The sequence below is a fragment of the Chrysochloris asiatica genome, unplaced genomic scaffold (assembly GCF_000296735.1).
Source record: "Chrysochloris asiatica unplaced genomic scaffold, ChrAsi1.0 scaffold00527, whole genome shotgun sequence".
In the NCBI taxonomy this organism is placed as follows: Eukaryota; Metazoa; Chordata; class Mammalia; order Afrosoricida; family Chrysochloridae; genus Chrysochloris; species Chrysochloris asiatica.
Window position 1 is genome coordinate 641,082 of NW_006409045.1, and position 11,281 is coordinate 652,362.

General features: G+C 38.9%; 1 pseudogene; it reads right to left on the reverse strand.

The window, feature by feature from the left end:
* Window positions 1–2,527: 2,527 nt before the first annotated feature.
* Window positions 2,528–11,281, reverse strand: part of LOC102828651 — a 10,446-nt pseudogene continuing 1,692 nt past the window's right edge.

Consider the following 11,281-nt stretch of genomic DNA (forward strand, 5'->3'; position numbering starts at 1 on the left):
AGAGCTGACATTTTGCTAGAGAATTGTCCTTCAACTTCCTTGCCTCAAAATATGCTTTGTTGTATGCTTTAAACACCATATACTGATGATGGATTAAGTTACCTCAAACCACACTCATTCTTTGCCCTTTTTTAATTTTTTCACTCCCATTCAGGCTGTCTCTTGAAGAGCACTCTCTCAATAAAAACTTGTCTCAAAGCCCATAATTTCATGATCTTTTGATCTATACTTGGCCAGTGTGTGAAAGAAGATTTAGGGGCATCCTTAAATGATAATTATCAACTCTACTATATCTAATGATTTCACAGAGACAGGACAACTGCATTAAAAGGCAGGAGGAATGAGAGACAGTTATGAGTTACAAGACCATACTACTTTTGAAACCCATCAGGGCGTTGTGTACAAAACCCCTACTCTGAACAGAGAATGTTCGTTGACTATGCCCAGCTTTGAAGGTTTTTTTCCCCCCTGAATTCATTGATCTCCATATCACTTGACTAAGTACCCTGAGAGAGTATTTCTTTTCAATAAGTAATGCCCATATTTGGACTGATAAGATTTATTAGCCCACTCTTTGCCTGTAGAAAGATGGAGCTCAGAGACTATGTTTCATTTTATATTGTCTCAGTCCCTCTTAATTCAATGGTGGTGATATTTTCCAGAATAACTGTTATAAAAGTTGCTATTTGTTCATGAATCTCATTCAACTTCACTTTGTGCCCCCCAAATGACATCCAAAATTATTTTTAGAGCTCTCCTTACTCTATTTTGAATGTGGTAGACTACTGTGGAGCAACACTTTTAAGAATATTATAATCTCTTTGGTCAAGCTAAAGATAGTCTATAAAGTGCTGCCTTGAGTCTTGCTGAACTCTCAACAAATGCTCTTACAATAAAAACTTTGACTTAGTCTTTACAAGAATGACAGTTCTTACTTTGAGAATTTTTGCAGACAGGAGACATTGGAAATGAGAGAAGATTTTACTCCTTTCAAATATGAGGCCAGGATGACCAATCTTTGTCTCTCATAATTTGGACATATTGTCAGGAGGGACCAGTCACTGGAGAAGGATATCATGTTTGGTACGGTGGAGAGTCAGAGAAAAAGAGGAAGACCCCCAGCGAAATGGATTGGCAAAGTGACAGCATCAATGGGCTCAAGGGTGGCAATAATAGTGATGTTAGCCCAGGACTGGGCAGTGTTTCATTCTGTTGTACATTGGGTCGCTATGTGTTGGTACCGACTCAATGACACCTAACAACAACAACAATATATCTTCTAATTCTATATTATAAACCGAACAATTTTTAAATTTCTTTAAAGAAATGATGTGACAAAAGGTAGAACATCTGCTCTAAAGAACATCTTAATTTGTTTTCCTATGGGAAAGGGACACATTTTGGGGGGACTGACATACTTTAAAAATTAAGCCAATAAAAATACACCTTAAAAGACCATAAAACTTGAAATAATGCAGACCATATGGAATAAGAAACAGAATTCTGGTTTCTCCTTCACCCCTCAAAAAGGGGAAATTGTGACAGAACTTAAGGAGAAAACAAACCAATTAACCAATCAGAACTCTGAATATGAACAGTACTATTGGCAGTTCAAGCTCGCCAGCTGCTCCTCGGAAACCCTATGCAGGGTCGCTATGGGGCGGAACCGACTTGATGACACTTCACAACAACAACAAAACTCTGTAGTACAGAACACCATACAAGAATGTTTTACATAGTAGTAATAGCATCATGAGTAACTGTGGAGGATTTACACTTCTAGTAACAGAGCTCCCAGGTCAAAACTGGGTTAAAAGCTTGTAATGTCAACAAGGGTACCCCCCCCAAAAAAAAATAAAAACGGGGGGGGGAGGGAGGAGGAAAGTCCACATACATGGGCCTACTAAACATGATATTCAGTAGCACAACCCTCCAAAGGGCCCCCAAATGGGACAAACCTTGCTTTTCACTACTAAGATTAAGTGGAGCATCTTTATAAACATCTCCCACATCTGAATGGCAATCATGTTCAATCTGATGTATTCATTACAAAAACTTGAGGCTACATTTAGAATAAAGCAAAAAGGCTAAAATGTAAACCGTAACTGGAAAAAATATTGGTTTTAAAAAGTCAAGTGGGTGTGATTCTGATTATTGTACATAACATAATCCAGAGAAAGAAAGGCCAAGAAAAGAATCTGCATACTGTTTTTTACTTAGGCTGATGTTGTTCTACGAAAAAGTGATAATTCAATGAACATGTCACACAAACAAATAAAAGTCTTCGTGGGATTTCAAATGAATTTTAAACAACAATCTTCCTTGGCTAATTATTCTCCTGTGTAAAACAAACCTTTCATGCACAGGATCAGTTTAAATCCTTCCTCTCTTTCAAACACTAGAAAGAACATCCAATAACATTCTACAGTGCACAGTGCCTCTAGGAAAGAGGAGGGTTGTATCATGTCAGGAATCTAACTGCTTTAAGGAAGGGAGCTGTGATGGGACGTACACTGATGGGAGCCAGTCAGGCAACAGTGGTTTGCTTCTCCTCAGGTGTTTTCTCCAACAACTGCATGATCAGTTCATGGAGAAGTTTGCAGATCTTTGCACAAACCCTCCTGCGAGATGCAAAAAATCAAACATGTCATGACAGGAGATAGCATCGTCCAAGTGCACAAAGCCCCCGTCTGTACCCAGGAGCTGAATATTGGCAAACTTTGGCAGAGAATCTTTGAGAAGCTGGTTCACCTTGGCATTCTTTTGCCTCACAGGATTGAGCTTCTAACCTGAAGGTAATAAACATAATACAAGACCTTGGCCTGTGGCTGCCTTGTGTTGAAAAGTTGTACTATGGCCTGGATCCCACCTGCCACCTCTTCTGCTGTATTTTCATGATTATTTGTTCCTACCCATACAATAATGGCCTTAGGCTTAATGTTCTACAATTCTCCATTCTTTACTCTCCAGAAAACATGTCTTGTTGTATCTTCTTGTTGTTGTTGTTAAGTCCATAGAGTCGATTCTGACCCTGAACAGGGTTTCCGAGTATGTAAATCTTTATGGGAGCAGACAGCCTCCTCTTTCTCCCACGAAGCAGCTGGTAGTTTTGAATCACTGACCTTGTGGTTCACAGCCCGGTTCATAACCAGCTGTATCTCCTACAATTTCAAATTTCAATACATGAAGCAAGGGGGGAAAGTTCTCACCATATCTTGTATTGCTACTTTGACTGCACCACAGAGATAAACTCTTCCACAAATAGTACATTAGGACTTCCGGTTTGGGGGCGGGTCGGAAGCAGACACAGACAGTGAAAACTCCTTTGCCAAAACCCACAAAAAAGCAGAGAAAGAGCAGTCTGCAGAAAAACTGCAGAGCTTTGGATCTCGTTTAAGCATCCACCAGTCCCAATTCCCATTGAGGAGAAATCTGCAGGTGAAAGCAAATATGGTGATTTTTTAATCGACCCAGCCACAGCAGCCAGCAGCCAGAAGTCCTCAGGCTGGAGGGCAGGGCCACAGTCAAGTGGAGTCAGTGACTTAGCTCTAGAAGCCTTGAAGTGTATCTAAAGGAAGATGTGTGACTGATTTTTCATCTTTCACGTATCTTTCCTCTTCACCCTGATCACGACCTCACTACACAGTCTAGACACCTTCAGGTGGGTGGGAGCACACCCCCAAAAGGGTCCAGCTTTGTACCCACAGTTTTCCAATGGCACAGAGAGGAAACCCGGAGGCTGCCTCTTATGATGTTTTGACCCATGGGAACCTGCCCCATAGTTTACCTAGGCAGGACCCTTTGCACAGCAAAGACCAGTGAACAGTGTCAGTCACAACCTTATTTTTGTTTCTGATTGGTGGTTTCTGTCTCTGCTTTTATATTGTTTCTATCACTGGTCCTTTTGGTCTCACTCTTCTTCCAGGGACAGGAATTTCTCTCCCTACCTTACCCAAGAAGAGACAGCAACTGTGTCCATATAGCCAAGCATACCCTGTGGTACACAACCATCTGGAAAAGAGCCAAAACCAGCTGCTAGACATTACACATGAAAAGGGAAGCCTGTCTCAAGATCATATCCACCAGAAGATGCTCAGAAAGCTTAACAAAAGGCAACATACATCCCTTTAAGCATTAAAAACTCACATAACTGTTGATAATGTCCAAGAAAACACAATTAAAGATATCAACATATGTCCAAAAACAGAAAAAAAGTAACTGAGACAAATGTGCTGGAAGCAGATACAGAATTTTCAATAGAAGAGCAGGCTCTGGATTTGCCTGAGAAGGAATTCAGAAGAGTAATATGGAAACAAATTCAAATGCTCTGAAAAGGGGTGGAGGAAAATACAGAAGTCAGGAAAGTGCTACAGGAGCAATCAAACAAGATAGATATGGCATTGGAAACAATCCAAAACCTGCAAAAAGAAGTCCAGATGATTAATAATAAAATAACAGAAATGGACAATACACTAAAGGGCAAAGGAACAGAATGGAAGAGATGTAAACCAAAACCAGCGAGCTGGAAGACAAATCTCTCAATACTGCTCAGATAGGTGAGCTAGCAGTAAAAAGGATTAAAAAATCTGAAGACAGACTAATATTCATGCTGAATAGCATGGAAAGGAATAATTTAACAATCAGTGGCATTCTAGAACAGGAAGTATCACAGAAGTCCACAGAAGAGAAAGTTCAAGAGCTAATGGAAGAAAATTTTCCTAACATCTTGAAGGACAAGAAAACAAACATTCAAGAAGCTGAATGAACCCAAGGAAGGATAGACCACAAAAGAAAATCACCAAGATATATCATAATCAAGCTTTCCAAAATCAGACTATGAGAGAATCCCAAAAACAGCCAGGAAAAAGAGAAGTGTCACTTACAAAGGCAAGCAAATCAGATTAAGCGCTGACTTCTCAGAAGCAGAAACCATGCAGGCAAGAAGGCAGTGGGGAGACATATGTAAAACTCTAAAAGAAAAACACTGCCAATAAAGAATCATCTATCCAGCAAAACTGTCAAATACGGTGGTGCAATTACAACATTCCAGTATAAACAGAAGTTAACAGATTTTATTAAAGCCAATCCAGACTTTATTAAAGCCAATCCAGTGCTTCAAAACATCCTAAAGGAATTTTTTTGGAATGAAAACCAGCATACAGATAACAACCAGAGATTGACAGACGTGGCAACACAACCTGGAATGGATAGCAGAATTCAGAATAGAGCAAAATTAAAGCAATGAATTCATAGAATCTGTGAGGCTAACCAAAGATCAAAATATTAACAATATTAAAGAAGGGAAAAATATAGGAACAGAGATCCAGGTGGTGAAGAGGTCGAGTAGATGGCATGATACAATAGACTGCCTTAAATGCAGGGAAAACTTAACAAACTATAGGGTACCCCAAAGAAAATTATACTTCACAAATTGCCATGAAAATGAAGATCCAAGCAGAACAAGGAAACATGAAAACAAAGAAGAAACTGACAAGAAATAACACACAAAAAAAACATGAATGCAACACAAGAAGGCATGCAGAACAAAGGAGCAAATGGCACTACAAAAATTAACATAATGATAGCAGTTAATACATACCCACCTATAATTACACTGAATGACAATGGATTAAATGCACCAGTGAAGAGACAGAGAATGGCTGAATGGATAAGAAAACAAGACCCTTCAATATGCTGCCTGAAAGAGGCACACCTTACACACAATGACAAACTCAGACTAAAAGTTAAAGGATAGTAAAAAAATATACCAAGCTAACAGCAATAAAAAAAAAAAAAAAAAAAAAACAAGCAGGAGTGGCAATCCTAATCTCTGATAAAATAAACTTTAAGGCAAAAACCACCATAAGAGATAAGGAAGGACACTATTGCATGATTAAAGGGTCAATTGAGCAAGATGACATAAGCATAATTAACATCTATACTCCAAATAAAACAGCACAAAGATATATAAAGCAAATCCTACTAGAATGAAGAAAGAGATAAATCTACAATTATGGGGGGGATTTTAATACTCCACTTTCAAAAAGGGATAGAACAACCAGAAAACTTTGACAAAGCTACAGAAGAACTAAACAACACAATCAACCAACTTGATCTCATAGACGTGTACAGAGCAGTCAACCCAACAACAGCACAATATACATTCTTTTCCAGTGCACATGGAACATTCTCCAGAATTGACCATGTGTAAAGTCACAAAGCAAGGCTCCATAAATTTACAAACATCAAAATATTACAAAGCATCTTTTCAGACCACAATGCCATAAAATTAAAAATCAACAATAAGAAGAAAGAATCAAAATTAACACATTAGCACAGCAGCTCCAGCAACTAGAAACAGACCAACAGAGGGAACCTACTGTCACTAAGGGGAATATTAATAAAGATAATAGCAGAAATAAATGAGATAGAAAACAGAAAAACTATAGAAAAAATCAACAGGCAAAGAAGCTGGTTCTTTGAAATGATTAATTAAATTGACAAACCATTGGCAAACCTTACAAAAGAAAAGAGGGAGAAGATACAAATAACATGCATTAGAAACCACATGTGCGATGTTACAATGGAACCAAACAAAATCTAAAGAATAATACCAGAATGCTATGAAGAGTTGTACTCCAACAAATTAGAAAACTTAGAAGAAATGTATATATTTTTAGAAAATCAAGACCTACCTAAACTCACAAAGAGCGAAGTAGAACACTTGAACAGATGCATAACAATGAAGAAATTGATCAGGTCATCAAAAAACTCCCAACCAAAAGAAATCCAGATCCTGTTGGCTTCACTGGGGAGTTCTACCAGACATTCAGGGAAGAATTGTCACCAATTCTACTCAAATTATTCCAGAATATAGAAGAGGATAGAAAACTTCCTAATATGTTTTTATGAAGCAAGCATAATCCTCATACTAAAACTAGTAAAGGAAATCACTAAGAAAGAAATTTATACACCAATGTCCCTCATGAACATAGATGCAAAAATTCTAAACAAAATCTTAGCCAACAGAATCCAGCAGCACATCAAAAAAATAATACATCATGACCAAATAGGATTCATATCAAGGATGCAAGGATGGTTCAACATTAGATAAATAATCAATGTAATATATCATTTAAACAAGAAAAAAGAAAAAAACAACAACAACAACACATGATCATATCGATTGATACAGAAAAGGCATTTGGCAAAATCCAAATAGAAAGTTTTCCCTCTGTGAACAGGAACCAGACAAGGATGCCCTTTGTCATCACTCCTGTTCAATATTGTGCTTGAAGTCTTAGCCAGAGCTATACGGCAAGATAGGGAAATCGAGAACATCTGAATTGGCAAAGAGGAAGTAAAACTGTCTCTATTTGAAGATGATATAATCCTATGTACAGAAAACCCCAAAAACTCAGTAAAAAAAACTACTAGACCTCATTGGAGGATTCAGCAAATGGCAGGGTATAAGATCAACATAAAAAAATCAGTTGGATTCCTCTATACCAATAACAAAAGTACTGAAAAGGACATTGCTGTTATTGTTATGTGCCGTGGAGTTGGTTCCGACTTATAGCGACCCTGTACAGTGTTTCCGAGGCTGTAAATCTTTATGGGAGCAGAAAGCCTCATCTTTCTCCCACGGAACAGCTGGTAGTTTCGAACTGTTGACCTTGCGGTTCGCAGCCCAAGTCGTAACCACTATGCTACCAGAGCTCCTTAGGAAAACAATATAACCATGTAAAGGATGATATATTTAGAAATAAATATAACCAGAGAAACAAAGGATTTATACAAAGAAAACTACAGAACACAACTACAAGAAACCAAAAGAGACTTACAAAAATGGAAGAACATACCATGCTCCTGGATAGGAAGACTTAACATTGTGAAAATGTCAATACTGCCCAAAGCAATTTACACATATAATGCAATCCCAATCCAGTTTCCAACACCATTCTTCAAAGAGATGGAAAAAACAATTACAAATTTTATATGGCAAGGAAACAGACCAAGGATAAGCAAAGCACTGCTTAAAAAGAAAAAAAGGGTGGGAAATCCCTCACTCCCTGATTTCAAAATTTACTACATGACTACAATGATCAAAACAGGCTGGTACTGGTAATAATGAAAGATACATTAATCAATGGAAAAGAATTGAGAATCCAGAAATTTACCCATCCACATACATGCAACTTATTTTCGACAAAGTACCTAAGTATATTGCATGGGGAGGAGACGGTCTTTTAAACAGATGATGCTGGCAGAAATGGAAAGCAATAATGCAAAAGACTGAAACAAGACCTTGACCTCACATCTTATACAAAACCCAACTCATCATGGATTAAAGATTAAAAGTGAATCCCTGAATTATAAAGGTCATCAATGGAAAAATAGGCACAAATGTGAGAGCTCTAATACAGGGCATACACTGACTACCAAACATTTTGAAACTTACACAAACAAAAATAGACAAAATACATGATTTGGACAGACTAAAAATTAAAAGCTTATGTGTATCAAAAGACTGAATCAAAACAGTAAAAGATGAAACCACAGAATGGGCAAAAATCTTTTGCAATGACACATCAAACAAGAGACTAATTTCCAAAATGTATAGGAACCTACACCTCTACATCTCAATGTAAAGAAAGTAAAGCAATCCTCTCCAATGGACCAGTAAACAACATTCTTATCAATGGAGAAAAGATTTAACTTGTCAAGAACTTCATTCTTCTCAGATCAACTATCAACACTCACGGAAGCAGCAGTCAAGAAATCAAATGACGTATTGCATTAGGCAAATCTGCTGCACAAGGCCTTTTTAAAGTGTTGTAGAGCAAAGATGTCAGCTTGAGGAATAAGGTGCACCTGACCCAAGTCATGGTATTTTCAATAACCTCATATGCATTTAAAAGCTGGACAGTGAATAAAAAAGACCAGAGAAGAATTGATGCTTTTGAATTATGGAGTTGAAGGAGAATATTGACAGTGCCATGGGCTGCCAAAAGAACCAATAGATCCATTTTTGGAGAAGTACAGCCAGAGTGCTCTTTGGAAGCCAGGATGGGCAAACTTTGTCTTTGATACTTTGGACATATTTTCAGGAGGGACCAGTCGCTGGAGAAGGACTGTCTGGTAAGGTGGAGGGTCAGAGAAAAAAAACCCCAATGAGATGGATTGGCCAAGTGTCAGCATCGATGGACTCAAGCATGGCAACAGTAGTGAGGTTGGCCCAGGATCAGGCAGTGTTCTGTTCTGCTGTGCATAAGGTCACTATGAGTCAGTACTGACTCAGTGGCACCTAACAACAACAACAAACAACACCTCTACAAGAAATGGACAAATAACCCAATCAAAAAGTGGGCACAGGACATGAATAGACACTTCACCAAGGAGGAGATCCAGGCAGCCAACAAACATGAAGAAATGTTCATGATCACTATCCATTGTTGTTTTGTTCATGATCACTAGCCATTAGAGAGATGCAAATCAAAACAACAATGAGATATCATCTCACATCAGCAATAATAGCAAAGTTTTAAAAAGTAGAGGACAATAAGTGATGGTGAAGATGTGGAGAGACTGAGACACTACTACATTGCTGCTGGGTTGCAAAATGGTCTCCAACCACTATGGAAAACATTATGGCGCTTCCTCAGAAGGTTGGAAATAGAAATAGGTTATGATCCAGCAATTCCTCTACTTGGTATTTATCCACAAGAAATACGAGGCATAACGTGAGTAGATATATTCACACCAATATTCATAGCATCACTATTTACAATATCAAAATGATGGAGACAGCCTAAGTGCCCATTTATGGAAGAATGGAATACTTTGCTCCCCTGAAGAATAAGAAGGAAGCAGCAAACCACCGCATAACTTGGATGAACCTTGAGGATACTATGCTGAGTGAAATCAGTCACAAAAGGAGAAATATGGCATAGAGCCATTATTTTTAAAAAATTAAAAAGAAGCACCCACACTGAAAGGGGAAAAAATTATCTTTTATTTTATTATCTTTTTGTTTTGTTGTTGGTTACTGGGGTGTAGGGGGTGGGGTCATGGGGAGGGAAGGTAAGGTGGAGCACAGGGTAGGGAATAGGCACAGAATAGTGGAACTACAGAGTATGGAATAGACACAGGATAGTTTGATGCTGGGGGGGGGGGGGGCGGGCAATACCTAGAAGGTGAAGGGGAAAGGAAAAATAAGGAAGGAAGAATAGCTAGGCAGGTTTACATGGGCTAAATGGGACACAGGTAAATAATAATCTGAGCACAAATGTGAATCAACGGGGCTCCTGGATACAAAGATTGAGGCATGAGTTGAATGGGTAAAAGTGGGGCCATTATGTTAAGATGCTTGGCTGTTTGTTGAACCTTGGTTTCCCTTGGCTACCATTGTAAAATAGACACTTGAAGGGGAGAGAGGAATAGCCAGGAACACCACCAGAAAATGCTTGTAAGTCCATCTTCATCCTATAACTGTTTGGAATAACTAAAATGGGACTAGAACTTGCCCAGTGGAGGCTCCCTGGAGAGCCTTTGCACTGCACAAGGTGGAATCCTAATCATCATCCAGAATCTTCTGAGGTGGGACATTCCCACATGAAAGGACAAGCAGACCAGTCTGGAGCAGCTACAAGAACAGAAGATACTTCTTGAAAGAAAGACTGGCAGAAAACAAAAAAACAAACAACAGCAGTCCAATTGGCTACTAGTAGAAAAAGCGAGCTGTTTCCCAGGGAGTCATCAAGGCAAGTGGTCAGGTCCCCTCAAGGCAAACCCCCTTACAAGACTGAAACTCAAATGGAATGCACTAGCAGGCATATGGTTCTGCTGTGACCACGTTGGTCCCTGATAAAGGGAAGAGGGGGAAAAACAGCAATGAAGTTGTGAACTAAGTCCAACCACATTCAACAGACCCCTGTTAACTTGGATTGAGACCTGGTTAACCAGAAGTATGACGAGACCTGGGGACTCCTGGGCCCAAGGGCAGAGACATGGCCCCAAAGGACTGAAATAGAGTGTGAAGCATCCAGCTGATATAAAGTGAGGGGAGATGAACAAAAACACCCACACTTGCAGATAGTATCCATTTGACCTGGCATCAATGGATGGATGATCAGAATATGACTAGAGGAAGAAAGAAGAGGGATGGGGAAAAAAAAAAAGGAGTAACCCAATAAGTGGATGATCTTGATCTATGCTTGTGGATGCAGTATGACAAAGAAGTGGACAAATCTCTACAGTGAGGATCATTCCCACCCCTTGG